A 15,558-nucleotide genomic window follows, 5' to 3' on the forward strand; every position below is an offset into this window, starting at 1 on the left:
GAGGCCCATGATGGACATGTCATCTAAAGAATGGGAGGGGGAGTGGAAATGGTTTGCGACTGGGAGGTGCAGTTGTTTGTTGCGAACTGAGCGGAGGTGTTCTGCAAAGCGGTCTCCAAGCCTCTGCTTGGATTCCCCAATGTAGAGGAAGCCACACCGGGTACAGTGGATGCAGTATACCACATTGGCAGATGTGCAGGTGAACCTCTGCTTAATGTGGAATGTCATCTTGGGGCCTGGGATAGGGGTGAGGGAGGAGGTGTGGGGGCATGGAGATGGCCTCAAAGCCCTCCGCTTCTTCCTGTCCCGCAGGCCCGACCAGTTCCCCCCCACCAACACTCTCATCCGCCTAGCTGAACTCGTCCTCACCCTCAACAACTTCTCTTTTGACTCCTCCCACTTCCTACAGACTAAGGGGGTGGCCATGGGCACCCGCATGGGCCTCAGCTATGCCTGCCTCTTTGTAGGTTACATGGAACAGTCCCTCTTCCGCACCTACACAGGCCCCAAACACCACCTCTTCCTCCGGTACATTGATGACTGTATCGGCGCCGCCTCTTGCTCCCCAGAGGAGCTCGAACAGTTCATCCACTTCACCAACACCTTCCACCCCAACCTCCAGTTCACCTGGGCCATCTCCAGCACATCCCTCACCTTCCTGGACCTCTCAGTCTCCATCTCAGGCAACCAGCTTGTAACTGATGTCCATTTCAAGCCCACCGACTCCCACAGCTACCCAGAATACACCTCCTCCCACCCACCCTCCTGCAAAAATTCCATCCCCTATTCCCAATTCCTCCGCCTCCGCCGCATCTGCTCCCACAATAAGACATTCCAATCCCGCACATCCCAGATGTCCAAGTTCTTTAAGGACCGCAACTTTCCCCCCACAGTCATCGAGAACGCCCTTGACCGCGTCTCCCGTATTTCCCGCTACACATCCCTCACACCCCGCCCCCGCCACAACTGCCCTAAAAGGATCCCCCTCGTTCTCACACACCACCCTACCAACCTCCGGATACAACGCATCATCGTCCGACACTTCCGCCATTTACAATCCGACCCCACCACCCAAGACATTTTTCCATCCCCACCCCTGTCTGCTTTCCGGAGAGACCACTCTCTCCGTGACTCCCTTGTTCGCTCCTCACTGCCCTCCAACCCCACCACACCCGGCACCTTCCCCTGCAACCGCAGGAAATGCTACACTTGCCCCCACACCTCCTCCCTCACCCCTATCCCAGGCCCCAAGATGACATTCCACATTAAACAGAGGTTCACCTGCACATCTGCCAATGTGGTATACTGTATCCACTGTACCCGGTGCGGCTTCCTCTACATTGGGGAAACCAAGCGGAGGCTTGGAGACCGCTTTGCAGAGCACCTCCGCTCAGTTCGCAACAAACAACTGCACCTCCCAGTTGCAAACCATTTCCACTCCCCCTCCCATTCTCTTGATGACATGTCCATCATGGGCCTCCTGCACTGCCACAATGATGCCACCCGAAGGCTGCAGGAACAGCAACTCATATTCCGCCTGGGAACCCTGCAGCCTAACGATATCAATGTGGACTTCACCAGTTTCAAAATCTCCCCTTCCCCTACTGCATCCCTAAACCAGCCCAGTTTGTCTCCTCCCCCCACTGCACCACACAACCAGCCCAGCTCTTCACCCCCACCCACTGCATCCCAAAACCAGTCCAACCTGTCTCTGCCTCCCTAACCGGTTCTTCCTCTCACCCATCCCTTCCTCCCACCCCAAGCCGCACCCCCATCTACCTACTAACCTCATCCCACCTCCTTGACCTGTCCGTCTTCCCTGGACTGACCTATCCCCTCCCTACCTCCCCACCTATACTCTCTCCACCTATCTTCTTTACTCTCCATCTTCGGTCCGCCTCCCCCTCTCTCCCTATTTATTCCAGTTCCCTCTCCCCATCCCCCTCTCTGATGAAGGGTCTAGGCTCGAAACGTCAGCTTTTGTGCTCCTGAGATGCTGCTTGGCCTGCTGTGTTCATCCAGCCTCACATTTTATTATCTTGGAATTCTCCAGCATCTGCAGTTCCCATTATCTCTGACACTAAAATTGGCACTCCTTTTTTTTCTTGGACAATGCTCTCTGATCCTACACTCTCGCAAGAGAGGAAATATCCTCTCAGCATTTACCCTGTCAATTTCTTTAAGAATTCTACACATTGCAATTAGATCACCTTTCATTCTTGTAAATTCCATGGAGTAGAGGCCCTACCTATTTAAAGTTTGCTCAGAAAATAATCTTTCATACTGGAACTCATCTTAGTTAATATTTCCGAACTGTCTCCAAAGAAATGATGTACTTCCTTATATAATGGGACCAAAATTGCTCACTGAAATCCAGATGTGGTCTCACCAGCACCTTGCATAGTTGCAGTTAAGACTTCCCTACTCTTGTAACCCATTCCCCTAAAATAGAGTCAATAATCTATCCTTCCTGATTATCTGCTACACTTGTCTGCTAGGTTTCTGAGTTCTGCCTTCAATCCACTATGCCAATTAACAAACACTAAACTATACTAATCCCCTTTTACTTGCGCACGGTCCATAGCCTACAGCTCCCTGGCATTTTAAGTGCTTGAAGACTTGCTTCTTAAATGTTGTGAGATTGAGGCTGTAGACGTGCTCGCTGAGTTGGTGTGTTTGACTGCAGGTGTTTCGTCACCTGAGGTATATAAATAACAAGTGGGGCAGAATCCCAACACTTTACTGGAGGCACACTGACAACGTTATCTAGCAAGGTGACAAAACGTCTGCAATCAAACACACCGATTTGGCGAGGTTGTCTACAACTTCATCCGCAACTCGAGCGACAAATCTTCTCAAAAGCTTTGTTGTGAGAGTACCTGGTTTCACCATCCTCTCAGCAGCACATTCCATATTTCTACCAACCCCAGTGATTTTTTTTTCTCTCTCAGGCCCCCTCTAAGCCATTTACCCCTCCCCTAAACTTATGCCCTCTGGTCTTAGACATACCAGCCTTAGTAAAAAGATTCTCACGTTCTACCCTATCTATGGCTCTCATAATTTTGTATATCTGAATCAGATCCAATCCCAAGCCTAAATCTACTCTGCTCCAAGGAAAATAAATATAACTTATCCAGTCTTTCCTCGTAACAGAGATTTTTACACCCTTAGGAGCATGCTGGCGAATCTCCTCTGTACCCTCTCCAGTGCAATCACATTCATCCAACAGCGTGATGATCAAAACTTCACACAGTATTCCAACTAACCATTGCTTTATGAAGTTGCAACAAGACTACCCCACTCCTGGCTATTCAATGCCCTGGTTATTAAAGTCAAGAAACCCAAATGCCTTCTTTGCCACCCTTGAGGGACTCGCACACCAAGGTCCCTTTGTTTCCCAGTACTCCCTAGGGACGTACCATTCATTGTGTAAATCTTTCCAATATTTGACATCCCAAAATGCATCATCTCACGTCTGTGTTTGAAAAGAAGTTGTAGAAATATTGAGATGAACTCTCATCAGCTATTGCAATTATCAAGGAAAAGTGTTGACAGTCTTGCGCATAGTGTTGTGCAGATTTCACTTATTTGATTATTTAAAATTTAAACTTGAGCTATATTTCAATAATACTTTGATTTCCATTAGTAAAGACAGTTCTGATGTAGAATACACATCTTAAATTTGCAATATGTAGTCTAAATGAGATGTTGGTGTAAAATTGCAAGATCTAATCAGCAAAACAATTTTTTTAGAACAATGATAATAAAGTGTGAGGCTGGATGAACACAGTAGGCCAAGCAGCATCTCAGGAGAACAAAAGCTGACGTTTCAGACCTAGACCCTTCATCACAGAGGGGGATGGGGAGAGGGAACTGGAATAAATAGGGAGAGAGGGGGAGGCGGACCGAGGATGGAGAGAAAACATGATAGGTAGAGAGGAAAGTATAGGTGGGAAGGTAGAGAGGGGATAGGTCAGTCCAGGGAAGACGGACAGGTCAAGGAGGTGGGATGAGGTGGTAGGTAGGAAATGGAGGTGCGGCTTGAGGTGGGAGGAAGGGATGGGTGAGAGGAAGAACAGGTTAAGGAAGCAGAGACAGGCTGGGCTGGTTTTGGGATGCAGTGGGGGGAGGGGAAGAGCTGGGCTGGTTTTGGGATGCAGTAGGGGAAGGGGAGATTTTGAAGCTTGTGAAGTCCAAGTTGATACCATTGGGCTGCAGGGTTCCCAAGTTGCTGTTCCTGCAACCTTCGAGTGATATCATTATGGCACTGCAGGAGGCCCATGATGGACGTGTCGTCTGGGGAATGGGAGGGGGAGTTGAAATGGTTCGTGACTGGGAGGTGCAGTTGTTTGTTGCGAACCAAGCGGAGGTGTTCTGCAAAGCGGTCCCCAAGCCTCCGCTTGGTTTCCCCAATGTACAGGAAGCCACACCGGGTGCAATGGATACAACGTACCACATTGGCAGATGTGCAGGTGAACATCTGTTTGATATGGAAGGTCATCCTGGGGCCTGGGATGGGGGTGAGGGAGGAGGTGTGGGGGCAAGTGTAGCACTTCCTGCAGTTGCACGGGAAGGTGCCGGGTGTGGTGGGGTTGGAGGGGAATGGGGAGCGGACAAGGGAGTCGTGGAGAGAGTGGTCTCTCCGGAAGGCAGACAAGGGTGGGGATGGAAAAATGGCAGGGTAGAGGGGTCGGATTGTAGATGGCAGAAGCGTCGGAGGATGATACGTTGTATCATCGTGGACTTCACAAGCTTCAAAATGTCCCCTTCCCCTACTGCATCCCAAAACCAGCCCAGTTCTTCCCCTCCCACCACTGCATCACAAAACCAGCCCACCTCGTCCCCTTCACCCACTGCATCCCAAAACCAGCCCAGCCTGTCTCTGCTTCCCTAACCTGTTCTTCCTCTCACCCATCCCTTCCTCCCACATCAAGCCGCACCTCCATTTCCTACCTACCACCTCATCCCACCTCCTTGACCTGTCCGTCTTCCCTGGACTGACCTATGCCCTCCCTACCTCCCCACCTATACTCTCCCCGCTACCTATCTTGTTTTTTCTCCATCTTCGGTCCGCCTCCCCCTCTGTCCCTATTTATTCCAGTTCCTTCTCCCCATCCCCCTCTCTGATGAAGGGTGTAGGCCCGAAATGTCAGCTTTTGTGCTCCTGAGATGCTGCTGGGCCTGCTGTGTTCATCAAGCTCCACACTTTGTTATCTTGGATTCTCCAGCATCTGCAGTTCCCATTATCACTTTTAGAACAATGTCCTTGTTTTCAAAATAAAGTTCTCTGAGAACTCTCAGACACTGAAATTCTGGCCTTCCATATCTTTACCTCATTTTGCCAATCTATGGATCTTATCTTCAGGCTCCCATTTGTATACTTAGCCAATGTTTGTAATTCTGTGCTGTCTCTGCAATAATGACATCCCGCCATTCACTGGTATGGTCAAGTGACCACAGCCACAAAATTTGACATTCTAAATTGACCCACAGCCAGAGAAATCAGGCATGACAGAAAAATTGGCCAAACTAAACTAAGTAGCAGACAACAGTTATCGGTTACTGAAAACAATGGAATCCAAGCTCAAAGAAGTTACAAAGCTTCGAGGGAAGCCAGTTGCAACCAGCCTGGGCACTGTGATTTGGAGAATTGGCAATCAGACATTCTGGCATCTTGCCTGCCTGAGTATGAGTACTTTATACCTCCCAGCATGGCAACAGTGAAGGGTGTTGGCATGTCCCCATTGGTCAAAGGTCGTAGAACATTCCAGAAGGTCCAGTGGAGAGGGGAATAAGAACACACACCTGGACAGCACATCCTCAGTGAAGATGCAGTGAAAACTCAGTGAAGACTTGACCTGGTCCAGCAGTAGAGCTCTGGTGACTTGAAGAGAGAGAATATCCACCTTGACCTGTGAGGTCATCCTTCATGGAGGACAGCCAACCCTACACTGGAGAGGATAGAGATTCCAATGGATCAGCTCAAACATATGGATCAAAGTCAAGGATAATATCCTTTAGCGAGTTTTGAGAAGATTTGTAGCTCAGGTTGAGGTTCTGGATGTAAGTTTGCTCGCTGAACTGGAAGGTTCGTTTTTATACATTTTGTCACCATTCTAGGTAACATCATCAGTGAGTCTCCAGTGAATCGCTGGTCTAATGTCCCGCTTTCTATTTATGTGTTTAGGTTTCCTTGGGTTGGTGATGTCATTTCCTGTTTTTTTTCTCAGAGGATGGTAGATGGGCTCCAAATCAATGTGTTTGTTGATGGAGTTCCGGTTGGAATGCCATGCTTCTAGGAATTCTCGTGCGTGTCTCTGTTTGGCTTGTCCTAGGATGGATGTGTTGTCCCAATCAAAGTGGTGTCCTTCCTCATCTGTATGTAAGGATACTAGTGACAGTGGGTCATGTCTTTCTGTGGCTAGTTGATGTTCATGTATCCTGGTGGCTAGCTTTCTGCCTGTTTGTCCAATGTAGTGTTTGTCACAGTTCTTGCACGGTATTTTGTAAATGACACTTGTTTTGCTTGTTGTCTATATAAGGTTTTTAAATTCATTAGCTGCTGTTTTAGTGTGTTGGTGGGTTTGTGGGCTACCATGATGCCAAGAGGTCTGAGTAGTCTGGCAGTCATTTCCGAGATGTCTTTGATGTAGGGGAGAGTGGTTATGGTTTCTGGGCACGTTGATTGGGACAACACATCCATCCTAGGACAAGCCAAACAGAGACACGCACAAGAATTCCTAGAAGCATGGCATTCCAACCGGAACTCCATCAACAAACACATTGATTTGGAGCCCATCTACTACCCTCTGAGAAAAAGAACAGGAAATGACATCACCAACACAGGAAATGACATCAACACAGGAAATGACATGACCAACCCAAGGAAACCTAAACACATAAATAGAAAGCAGGACATAACACCAGTGTTTCACTGGAGGCTCACTGATGATGTTACCCAGAATGGTGACGAAACGTCTGAAAACGAACCTTCCAGCTCAGCGAGCAAACTTACATCCATAATATCCTTTCTCACACAGATACAGTGAGATATCGGGTAAATATTGTTTTGGGAGCTTGGGAAAAGCTCACATGGTGATTTTAATAAGGAATACTTTGTTTAAAAAAAACAAGTAAAATCTATATTCATTAGTAGAATTTTTAACTTGTGACGAGATGGATGGGCAAATTACTGACGCAGTTTTTTAAAAATTATGCTTTTTGTGCTTTAAGCTCATATTCCCTGATATCATTATTATTTCCTTATTGCTTCATTGGAGAAGTTATGTTTTTTTAAAGGGATATAATAATGTTCAGATTGCTAAATTGCAAATCTACTGAGTTTTAAAGGCGGTTTTATTTTTTCATGGTCTGCCTGTTCAATAGTGAGCATCTTTCACTTCATGTCACCTCAGTTCTATGATAAAGTGTTTACTCCTACTATGTTATATGAAATTCCAATATAGTGCAATTGAATACATTTGAAACTATTACATTCATTGCTGGGCTGAACCTTCTTGTGACTAAAAAAATTCCTTTTGCCTGAACGGCATCATCCGCTTTTCCTTTTGAATCTTTTATGTTGCATGTCATTTCAAAAACCTTGACACAACACATTGAATAATGATATTTTAAAGTTATATCTAAACTTTCTTTTGACCATTTTCCAATCATTCCTGGGGTTCATTCTTCTGTGAAAATTCACCAATTTATGTCACCTCATACAGTCTTAGAGATGTACAGCACAGGAACAGATGCTTCAGTCCAACTTGGCCATGTCAAACAGATATCCTATATTAATCTGGTTCCATTTGTCAGCATTTGGTCTATATCTCTATAACTCCTTCATATTCATATCCAGGTGCCTTTTAAATGTTGTAATTGTACCATACTGTCAAAAGTGGTTCTATCATCACTTATTTGGTGATGATCTTTCTTTCATACTGCACTTGCATCCTACATCTGGTCAGTTTCCAAATGCTGCTGAAATTGAATCCTCCATTTTTTTTTGGTCCTACAAAATGTCCCACTTGAGCCTTGGAAGTGACTGGGTTTCCCAGTATTTTTATAAGCCTTCTGATGTTGTCTCAGAAGTATATGTTTACCTAAATTTTTTCTCCAGTTAATGTTAGTGGTCTATCTGTGTTTGAGACCTTTGCAATAGTTCAGTAATTAAAGGAAAACAGCTAAGTTAGAAATTTCCAAGTAAAACTTTTTTTGCAATCTTGAATGCAGTCTATTAAATTCCTACAGAATTTCCATATGGCTTTCAAAACGTATCAAAGTCTGACCAGACCCCATATACATTTAATATCTCATTGTTCATATACATTTTGAGCATAAATTTTAATAGATTTTTTAAAATTTCATGATCCAATTGCTGACCCTTTAGCTCTGAGAATATTTTGCACATGTTCATGTTTCCAGAAAGAACCATGCCAACATCATAATTTACTCTTCCTTAATAATGACACAATCCAAATGTCCATATATCTGTTTCATTTGTCCATTGATTGTAATATTTGATTTGGGAAAACATAATGCAATACTTTATAATTGATTTCAACCATTTTTCTCAGTCATTTAAATTGAACTCTTCTGTCTGAAAGAAATCTTAATTTCTACTCTCCACCTTTATTGTCATCCTCTCCTGCACAGTTAATAGCTTCCAGACCAGATGGAGGATTGAAAAAAAACAAACATAAAACACAAAACTGTAGATACTGTATCTGAAACAAATAAAAACAGAAATTACTACAGAAACTCAGCAGGTCTGGTAGCATCTGTGAAGCGAAATCAGAGTTAACATTTCAGGTCTAGTGACCTTTACTCAGAAGTCAGGAGTAATTGAAAATGTGTTGGCCACACTGAAAGCAATCTACTTTCTGAAATGACCTGACATGTAGGAGTTGTTACTAGGCACAGAATGAACTGGTCCTGCCCTAAAATTTCTGAAATCGATGTGAGCCCTTAAGGCTGTAATGTCTCCAAGTGGAAGATGAGCAGTTGTTCATCCAGTTTGCATTGGAACACTGCAGCAGGACTGAGAAATGTTGAATGGGAACACAGCAGTATATTGAAGTGGCAGGCAATTGGAAGTTCAGGGTCATTTTTACTGACAGAACGTAGGTGTTCTGCAAAGCCGTCACCCAGTATGTATTTCATCTCCCTAATACAGAAGCATTGATTCCGGACCCCATGAAGTCTCGTGGCTTCAGGTTAAACACAGTCAGGGAAACCTCCTGCTGATTACCATGTACCATCCTCCCTGAGCTGATGAGTCAGTACTCCTCCATGTTGAACAAGACTTGGAGGAAGCACTGAGGATGACAATAGCACAAATATACTCCGAGTGGGGTATTTCAATGTCCACCACCAAGAGTGGCTTGGCAGAAGTCCTACTGATCGAGCTTGTCGGGTCCTAAAGGACATAGCTGCCAAACTGGGTCTTTGGCAGATGGTGAGGGAACTAACGAGAGAAATGCCCTCATGCTTACCATTCTGTCAGCTGCAGTTGCATCTGTCCATGACAGTATCGGTAAGAGTGACTATAGCACAGTCCTCAAGGAAACAAAGTCCTGCCTTCACATTGAGAATAACTTCCGTCATGTTGTGTGGCACAATCACCATGCTAAATGGGACCGACTTCACACAGATCAAGCAAACTCAAGACTGGGCATCCATGCGGCACTATGGGCCATCAATAGCAGCAAAATTATACTCCAGCACAATCTATAACTTCATTTCCCGGCATATCCTAACTCAACCACCAAGCCAGTTGATCAACCTTGGCTCAATGGAGCATGCAGGAGGGAATGCCAGAAGCAGTACCAGGCACACCTGAAAATGAGGTGTCAACCTGGTGAAGCCCCCAAACAGGATTACTTGCATCCCAAACAGTAAAAGCATCAAGTGATAGACAGAGCTAAGTGATCCCATAACCAATGGATCAGATCTGAGCTCTGCTGTCTTCCACATCCACCAGAAGAGGAGGCTCCACAAACATCCCCATCCTCAATGATGGAAGAGCCCAGCACATCAGTGCAAAAGATAAGGCTGAAGCATCCACAGCAATCTTCAGCCAGAAATGCTGAGTGGATGATCAATCTCAATATCCTCCAGTGGTCCCCAGCATTACAGATACCGGTCTTTAGCCAATTCGATTCACGCCACTTGATGTCAAGAAACAGTTGGGGACACTGGAAACTTGCAAAGGCTATGGGCCCTGACAACATTCCAGCAATAGTACTGAAGACTTGTGCTCCAGAACCTGCCACTCCCCTAGCCAAGCCATTCTAGCACAGTTACAACACTGGTATCATCCCAGCAATGGAGAAAATTGCCCAAGTGTGTGCTGTACACAAAAAGCAGGACAAATCCAACCTGACCAATTACCGCCCCATCAGTCTACTCTCGATCATCAGTAAAATGATAGAAGGCATCGTCAGCAGCACCATCAAGTAGTGCCTGCTCAGCAATCACCTACTCAGTGATAATAAAATGTGAGGCTGGATGAACACAGCAGGGCCAGCAGCATCTCAGGAGCACAAAAGCTGACATTTCGGGCCTAGACCCTCTGCTGAAGGGTCTAGGCCCGAAACGTCAGCTTTTGTGCTCCTGAGATGCTGCTGGGCCTGCTGTGTTCATCCAGCCTCACATTTTATTATCTTGGATTCTCCAGCATCTGCAGTTCCCATTATCACCTACTCAGTGATGCCCAGTTTGGCTTTTGACAGGGCCACTCACCTCCTGACCTCATTACTGTCTTGGTTCAAACATGGACAAAACAGCTGAGTTCAAGACGTGAGGTGAGAGTGGCAGCCCATGACATCAAGGTTGCTTTCGACTGAGTGTGGCATTAAGGAGCCCTAGCAAAACTGGCACCAGATGGGTTAGAGTGCATCACCACCCCAGAAAATGCTATTTTGATTAGATAATTTTCAGTTTACTTTGTTTAAGTTTCAAGTAATCGTCAGTTTGAATTTTTGTTACAAAGCACCATTTAGGGGCAGTTCAACTCAAACTTGGCTTGTTTAAAAGAATAGAAGCATAAACATATCTTTTGTTTAAACTTCTAAAACATTCCAAGAAATTATTGGTCTGATCACTTTTGTACATGGTGAAGATGTCATTATCTCTATCAGTTACTTTAAATGTATATATAGTTTAACATAAGAATATAAGAACTAGGAGCAGGAATAGGCCAACTGGCCCCTCGAGCCTGCCCCACCATTTAATAAGATCATGGTTGATCTTTTTGAGACTCAGCCTCATTTATCTGCCCATTCACCATAACGCTTAATTCCTTCACTGTTCAAAAATTTGTCTAGCCTTGCCTTAAAAACATTCAGCAAGATAGCTTCAACCGCTTCACTGAGCAGGGAATTCCATAGATTCACAACCCTTTGGGTGAAGAAGTTCCTCCTCACCTCAGTCCTTTTATTTTGAGGTGATGCCCTCTAGTCCCAGTTTCACCTGCTGGCAGAAACAACCTCCCTGCCTCCACCTTATCTATTTCCTTCATAAGCTTATATGTTTCTACAAGATCTCCCCTCAATCTTCTGAATTTCAATGAGTATAATCCCAGCCTACTCAGTCTATCCTCACAATCCAACCCTCTTAACTCTGGAATCAACCGAGTGAATCTCCTCTGTACCCCCTCCAGCGCTAGTATATCTCTTCTCAAGTAAGGAGGCTAAAACTACACACAATACTCCAGACGTGGCCTCACCAGGACCCTGTACAGCTGCAGCATAGCCTCCCTGTTTTTAAACTCCATCCCTCTAGCAATGGCAGACAAAATTCCATTTGCCTTTTTAATTACCTGCTGCACCTGCAATCCCACCTTTAGCGATTCATGCACAAGAACATCCAAGTCACTCTGCAAAGCAAAGTGCTGCAATTTTTTACCATTTAAAACATAGTCCATTTTCCTGTTATTCCTACCAAAATGGAGGACCTCACACCTATCTACATTGTACTCCATCTGCCAGGCCTTTGTCCGCTCACTTAAACTATCTATGCACACTTTGTTCTTCCACTCACCTTAGTATCATCTGCAAATTTTGGCACACCACACTTCGTCCCCAACTCCGAATCTTCTATGTAAATTGTGAACAATTGCAGTCCCAACACTGATCCCTGAGGCACACCACTAGCCACTGACCACCAACCAGAAAAATACCCATTTACCCATACTCTTTGCTTTCTACTGGTCAACGAATCCTCTATCCATGCTAATACATTACCTGTTATACCGTGCAACTTTATCTTATGGAGCAGCCTTTGGTGTGGCACCTTGTCAAGTGCCTTCTGGAAATCCAGATACACCACATCCACAGGTTCCCCATTGTCCACCATGCAAGTAATGTCCTCAAAGAATTCCACCAAATTAGTTAAACATGATCTACACTTCATGGCCCATGCTGTTCCCAATGGGACAATTTATATCCAAATGACTTGTTATTTCTTCCTTAATGGTAGATTCAAGCATTTTCCCACAACTGAAGTTAAGCTAACTGGCCTATAGTTACCTGCTTTTTGTCTACTTTCTTTTTTAAACAGTGGCATCACATTGGCTGTTTTCCAATCTACGGGAACCACCCCAGAGTCCAGTTAATTTTGGTAAATAATTACTAGTGCATTTGCTATTTCCCCCATCACCTCTTTTAGTATCCTGGGATGTATTTTATCAGGGCCAGGAGACTTGTCTATCTTTAGCCCCATTAGCTTTCCCAGCACTGCCTCCTTAGTGATAATGATAGTTTCTAGGTCCTCACCTGCTACAATCTTCTTGCCATTAGTTTTCAGCATGTTATTTGGGTCATCCACTATAAAGACCAACATGAAATAACTGTTTAACGTCTCAGCTATTTCCTAATTTCCAGTTATTAAACTAGCCTTCTCATCCTCTAAAGGACCAATGTTTACCTTTGCCACTCTCGGCCGATTTATATACTTATATTCTCATAATCTATCTTACTTTTCTTTATAACATTTTTTTGTGGCTTTCTGTTGGCCTTTAAAGATTTTGCAGTCTACGAGTTTCCCACTACGCTTTGCATTTTTGTATGTGTATTTTTTCAATCTGCTACGTTCCTTTATTTCCTTCGACATCCAGGACTGGCTCTCTCTTTTCCTACAGTTCTTCCTTATCACTGTAATATACTTCTGCTCAGCACTGTGAAAAATTGTTTTGAAAGTCCACCATTGTTCCTCAATTGATCCACCATAAAGTTTTTGCTCCTAATCTACCTTAGCTAACTCCTTCTTCATTCCTTTATAGTCTATTTTATTCAAGCACAGGACATACGCGGTGCATTTAACTTTCTCACACTCTATCTGTGTTTTAAATTCGACGATACTGTGATTGCTCCTTTTGTGAGGATCCCTAACTGTGAGACCATTAATTACTCCTGTCTCATTACACAGGGCGAGATAACAGATAGTGAACACACAGGGGTTGTTTGGTGCGCCACCAGGAAAGGGTTGGCAAAATTCTGACCATCCCCATTGTGAAATGTTGAGCCAACTGGATACATGGCAGGCTTTTAGCACCTAACTTATTATAATGAAGGGAGCTGGTGCAGATGCAGTGAAGTACAACAGGAAACGAGCACTGTTTTATCTATCAGAGATAATGGGAACTGCAGATGCTGGAGAATCCGAGATAACAAAGTGTGAAGCTGGATGAACACAGCAGGCCCAGCAGCATCTCAGGAGCACAAAAGCTGACGTTTCAGGCCTAGACCCTTCATCAGAGAGGGGGATGGGGAGAGGGTTCTGGAATAAATAGGGAGAGAGGGGGAGGCGCACTGAAGATGGAGAGAAAAGAAGATAGGTGGAGAGGAGAGTATAGGTGGGGAGGTAGGGAGGGGATAGGTCAGTCCAGGGAAGACGGACAGGTCAAGGAGGTGGGATGAGGTTATTAGGTAGGAAATGGAGGTGCGGCTTGAGGTGGGAGGAGGGGATAGGTGAGAGGAAGAACAGGTTAGGAAGGCGGGGACAAGCTGGGCTGGTTTTGGGATGCAGTGGGGAAAGGGGAGATTTTGAAGCTTGTGAAGTCCACATTGATACCATTGGGCTGCATGGTTCCCAAGCGGAATATTAGTTGCTGTTCCTGCAACCTTCGGGTGGCATCATTGTGGCACTGCAGGAGGCCCATGATGGACATGTCGTCTAAGGAATGGGAGTGCTCCCCAGAGGAGCTCGAACAGTTCATCCACTTTGCCAACACCTTCCACCCCAACCTCCAGTTCACCTGGGCCATCTCCAACACATCCCTCACTTTCCTGGACCGCTCAGTCTCCATCTCAGGTAACCAGCTAGAAACTGATGTCCATTTCAAGCCCACCAACTCCCACAGCTACCTAGAATACACCTCCTCCCACCCACCCTCCTGCAAAAATTCCATCCCCTATTCCCAGTTCCTCCACCTCCTCCGCATCTGCTCCCAGGATGAGGCATTCCACTCCCGCACATCCCAGATGTCCACGTTCTTCAAGGACCGCAACTTTCCCCCCGCAGTGGTCGAGAACGCCCTTGACTATGTCTCCCGCATTTCCCGCAACACATCCCTCACACCCCGCCCCTGCCACAACCACCCGAAAAGGATCCCCCTCATTTTCACATACTACCCCACCAACCTCCGGATACAACACCTCCGACACTTCCGCCATCTACAATCCGACCCCACCACACAAGACATTTTTCCATCTCCACCCTTGTCTGCCTTCCGGAGAGACCACTCTCTCCATGACTCCCTTGTCCGCTCCACACTCCCCTCCAACCCCACCACACCAGGTACCTTCCCCTGCAACCACAGGAAGTGCTACACTTGACCCCACACCTCCTCCCTCACCCCCATCCCAGGCCCCAAGATGACTTTCCATATTAAGCAGATGTTCACCTGCACATCTGCCAATGTGGTATACGGTATCCACTGCACCCGGTGTGGCTACCTCTACATTGGGGAAACCAAGCAGAGGCTTGGGGACCGCTTTGCAGAACACCTACGCTTGGTTCGCAATAAACTACACCTCCCAGTCGTGAACCATTTTAACTCTCCCTCCCATTCCTTAGACAACATGTCCATCATGGGCCTTCTGCAGTGCCACAATGATGCCACCCGAAGGTTGCAGGAACAGCAACTCATATTCCGCTTGGGAACGCTGCAGCTCAATGGTATCATTGTGGACTTCACTAGCTTCAAAATGTCCCCTCCCCCCACTGCATCCCAAAACCAGCCCAGCTTGTCCCCACCTTCCTAACCTGTTCTTCCTCTCACCTATCCCCTCCTCCCACCTCAAGCCACACCTCCATTTCCTACCTACTGACCTCATCCCACCTCCTTGACCAGTCCGTCTTCCCTGGGCTGCTCTATCCCCTCTCTACCTCCCCACCTATACTCTCCTCTCCACCTATCTTCTTTTCTCTCCATCTTCAGTGCGCCTCCCCCTCTCCCTATTTATTCCAGAACGCTCTCCCCATCCCCCTCTGAGATGAAGGGTCTAGGCCCGAAACATCAGATTTTGAGCTCCTGAGATGCTGCTTGGCCTG

General features: G+C 45.9%; 1 protein-coding gene across 3 annotated transcripts in view; it reads right to left on the bottom strand.

Annotated features, from left to right (window-relative positions):
* ppargc1a (peroxisome proliferator-activated receptor gamma, coactivator 1 alpha) overlaps nt 1–15,558 on the bottom strand; it is a 622,893-nt gene that overhangs the window by 223,128 nt on the left and 384,207 nt on the right. The gene's annotated exons all lie outside the window — the stretch shown is intronic.

The sequence above is a fragment of the Stegostoma tigrinum genome, chromosome 1 (genome assembly GCF_030684315.1).
Source record: "Stegostoma tigrinum isolate sSteTig4 chromosome 1, sSteTig4.hap1, whole genome shotgun sequence".
Classification (NCBI taxonomy): domain Eukaryota; kingdom Metazoa; phylum Chordata; class Chondrichthyes; order Orectolobiformes; family Stegostomatidae; genus Stegostoma; species Stegostoma tigrinum.